We start from the raw sequence: 4,508 nt of genomic DNA, 5'->3' as shown, positions 1-4,508 counted from the left end.
ATAAAATGTTGTATGGAGCTATAGAGATAAAGAGGGGAAAAAAGAGGTAAATATTTTGTATTAAGATGAAGAAAGACAGAGAAAGGGACCAGCCAGCTTGGGGAATATTTGGCATTTTTGGGGGTGGGTGGGAAGGTGAATATGATGTGGGACTTTGAGGGTTGCTGAACCTGCCTGCCTTTTGTGAGACAGACTCCCTTAAAAGATAGGAGACGCCCAAGAAACAGAAACTAGAGTCCACTTGCAATGTTTTTCTCTGATGCATAGTTCCAAGGTGATGAAGTAGAAGTGTAGTCCGTAGACTTAGACGGGTGTTGGAGGAGTTGTCCAATCGTAGGAAAAAATTAATTCCATCTGCCTTGGGTGTAAGTCCACCTCCTTAGTTTCAGTATCCCTCATACAGACTGACACTATCCACTTCAAAGTTGATATCCTTCAGTGTTGGTGTCCTTAGGAAACTGTAAACTCAACTCATTGAATTCAAAGTTGCTGTTAGCTTAACATGTACTTAACCTAAGTTCATCTTTGAAGTAGTGGGGAAAAGAGTCTTGTTCATGTGAGGACAAAGGATCTCTGTCCCCTTTTACTCCTCTGGCATAATTTGACTTATACCACCAAGGGTTTTCACTTGCAGGTTAGGAGTCTGTCAAAGATGCAGTAGAGGAGAACTATTTCCTTTATTTATTGAATCATTCTCTGCATTGGAGCTTTCCTTTAAGCATAACTTTTGTTTAATGTTTCAGTGATGAAGGTCCCCCCCGCCCCATGTATATACAGAACTAATGGTTTTCTTTGCTAACTGAACTGGACACACAAATATGATTTGGCTACTTGCAAGAATTGTTTCTAATGGCTAGAGCAGGAATGGGGAGCCCATGTCCCTCCAAGATGATGTTGGGCCACTACTCCTATCATCCTTGACAACTGGTCATGTCAGCTGAGGCTGATGGGATGTGAAGTCTAATGGCATCTTAGGGACTGCAAGTTCCCCATCTCTGGGGAAAATGGCTTGTTGGTGTTAGGCAGTTTTTAATAACACAGCAGTCACATGAGTGTGTTGCTGTGTCTGGCTCCTCTTCACCTTCACTGTTGTATCAATGCTCTTTTTATTTTAAAATGCACTTATGTAGATCCTTAACCTGTCTATAGCCTTCCATGAAACTACAGTGTGACCTTCCTTTCCCTAACCAAGAAGCACAGTGCAATTCTGCTTCCTACTATTTGAGGCAACAAAGCCCAGGATAACATAGGGAAATTATACATTAACTCATAAAAAGAGATGCAATGGTCTCTAATTGTTTTTATGCCACAGAATGTATTTAATCCAGAGTTGGTGTTACTTTTTTTCAACAGTATATTGAAAAGATCATTGCTCTTCAGATGATGAAACACTAGCCAAACACTGGGCATTTCCCAAATGCCATATTTGAGCTTGATTTCTAGGTTTAGAAACTGGCACAGAAGGGTCAGATAGAATGCCTGCTGGAGCCTCTACATTGATGTCCCCAGACAGATGTAAGTTACTTGATAATGCCAAATTGGTTGTAGATATTGTCACTGGCCTCCTTTGAGTTGACAGCCTTGGGAAGATGTTGGGTTATAATGGATTTCATATCCATGGCTTACGATTCTTAGAATCAAAGGAGGATATAAAAGTTTAAATAGGAGAAGCTCTTAGCGGAGTATAAAGTCTTGGTAATTGTGGTGTTACCTATAATGGCTATAAATGTGGAGTCAAGGTATTGATTCCAGCCAACAAACAACCCATTAGTTAGTGGTTCACATCCTATGTGTTTGATGGTCACCACAATTCAACCATTCCCTGTAAAATTTCCATCTGTGATGGGACAAAAGATTGAATCTAGTCTGTTTGGAGGGAGGGGAACTCACTTGTTCAAATAAGCAGCCAAATTATATACTGAAGGAGCCACTGAAATATTGTTCTCAAAAGCTGAAGCACTTAGGCAGATGAAATGGCATATATAGTGAACTTTGTTTCTTGCAGAAGTATTTCTATATTCAAACAGGGAAAAAGTTAGGTGTAGGAAAGCTCTTATAGTGAGTAGGTGGCCCCAGGTTATTTATGGCATTTGGAAAGTAGACTTACGCACCTCTATTTGTGAGGTCAAAGTATGAATTCTATTCATGCAAGAGTTTGCTTCTGCAGGCTGTTCATAATTTCTCCAATAAATCTGAGGTGCAGAATTTGCAGTTGCTTAATGAAGGAAGGGGAAAGAGCAAATGAGAATTCTCTCTGAAGTAGGCAATGCCTTATTGCGCCAAACTGGAACAAACAGTCAGGCTCAGACTACTCATACCATTGTGGCGTCTTTACTTCCCTTCTGCTATTTTCATGACAGTATGAAATCAGAATCCCTGTTTCTCCAGAGTTCAGCTGTTCCTGCTGCTTTAGGGCTTGTTTCTCCACTTCTCTGCTTGGGCTGTCTAGCGAGCTGCTGTGTGGCATGATGCAACCCTTCAGAAATTTCTGTCATGGGTCTGGAACCTGGGTGTGGGGGTGATGGACTGGAGGGGAGTCTATAGCAGACCCTGGAGCCAAGTGTTTGTTCAAATTTTTTAGCAAGACTCTTTTGAGCCAACCATCAACTTGTTTGCCAGAATTACAGCTGTTCTATTGCATGAAAGCAGCTAAACTATGTCACTCGACTTCTCCTGAAGTTGCTTTTTTTATGGATAAAGAATCAGATTAGACCACCAGGAACTAATTCATCCTACAGATTACCACCTTTCCAAATCTAGCACTTACTGTATTAAAGAAGCTGTGTACATCACCACCCAGTTCAATTCTTGTATGGACAAATTTTGGTCCTTTTGTAGGTCGATACATACTCTGGAATCTTTGCCTTCCTGATCTGAAGTTACAGGGTACCAGAATGTTGGGCAAACTTTGAATGAAGGCTTGGGTGAAGGTGCATAGGATGAGATGCTGCGGAAAATCTTAACTCCCTACCCTGCCTCTACCCTGTTGCTAGGGGGTTCAATGCTGCCCTAGCTAAGCAAAATCTTAGCACTTCTCATGGGTTTAAACCCTAAAATCCAAAAAAGGGAACAGTCCCTTGCTCAAGGTTGCACAGAGATCAGCTCTCTTTTTTGCGCTACACTGCCCCTCTCTAGCACTTATAGACTGAAGCGCTTCACTCTTTTTCAAAGCACTCAAACTTACATTTTCTTATGCTAAATTACATTAACTTAACTTTGTGCAAATGAACTAGCTAGCTTAAGTATATACAGGACAGCAGCTCTGCAGATGGAAGCCCATGACTGGATTTAACCCAGAAATCCTTCGTTCCTCAACAGTTTGGGGTCACCTGGATTCTTTCAGGTGACTCCAAAGCATTTAAGTTCTCAATATGCTGTATTTGTTACCTTCATTTCCTTTTTCTGCAGCTTGTATTTTGGGTGGATCGTTAGATTAAAAAGAACAGAAACTAAATTATAGTTTCCTTCATAGTGTGCAACCAAACATCACAAAAGAGATTATCAGAAATATGAAGGGCATATCTTGCTAGTTTCATATTAATTTAAATATACTGTATTTAGAATAAAAAGCTGAGGGAAGAGAAGTGTACTTACTACATGTTTTTTACTGTGAGATTTATCTAACAAAAGTATATCCCAGCAATTTGACATGAGTGGAATTGGTATTTTTTATTAATAGGGAATCTGAGCAGTTGCTACATGGTGATGTACAGCAATGCCATTCTTTTTTCTATCCAGTTCCTGAGGAATCAAAAGAAATAAATCTCTAATTGTTGTGATTGATCGGAACAGCTTTCTCTGGAAGTCTGCAGAGAATCTGGCATTTGAAGAAGTGTCACTAGTTCTTTTGATGCAATGGGAAATGATGATCGATTTCATTTGTTCTTGTTCTTTCTCTGAAGGATTCCATTGCTGTGGGCCTTTGCCAGATGTACTAAAGAAGTCACTTGTTCAGCAATACTTTAATCAAGCACAGTTACCTCTACTTCATACCTCTGCTTTTCCCTTTGGAAAATATTAGCTTTGTAGGATCTCTCCTTGAACTGGGAAAGAATATAGGACCAGAGGGTTGAAAGAAAAGATGTGAGATGGGATTCCTTGACTGATGCCATTGACTTTACCAAGTGATATTTAAGGGATGACACTTCTTCTTTGCAAAACAGCAGAAGATATCTATCTATATCTATCTATCTATCATCTATCTATCTATCTATCTATCTATCTATCTATCTATCTATCTATCATCTATCTATCTATCTATCATCTATCTATCATAGATAGATAGATAGATAGATAGATAGATAGATAGATAGATAGATAGATAGATAGCAAGCATATTGATCAGCTTGTGAGTTAAGGAGCTAAGGCCCTCCACTAGAGATTGGTGAAGAGGTACAGAAAAGGGAAATGACTTTTAAAGGAAAAGAAATAATCAGGTACCGGTCTCTTTCCCCATCTAGTTCATTCCTTAATACAAAGAACATTTGACATTATTCCGCTTCCAACGT

Source organism: Podarcis cretensis, assembly GCF_951804945.1.
Source record: "Podarcis cretensis genome assembly, chromosome: 2".
Classification (NCBI taxonomy): domain Eukaryota; kingdom Metazoa; phylum Chordata; class Lepidosauria; order Squamata; family Lacertidae; genus Podarcis; species Podarcis cretensis.
Note: the sequence above shows the minus strand (reverse complement) of the source record.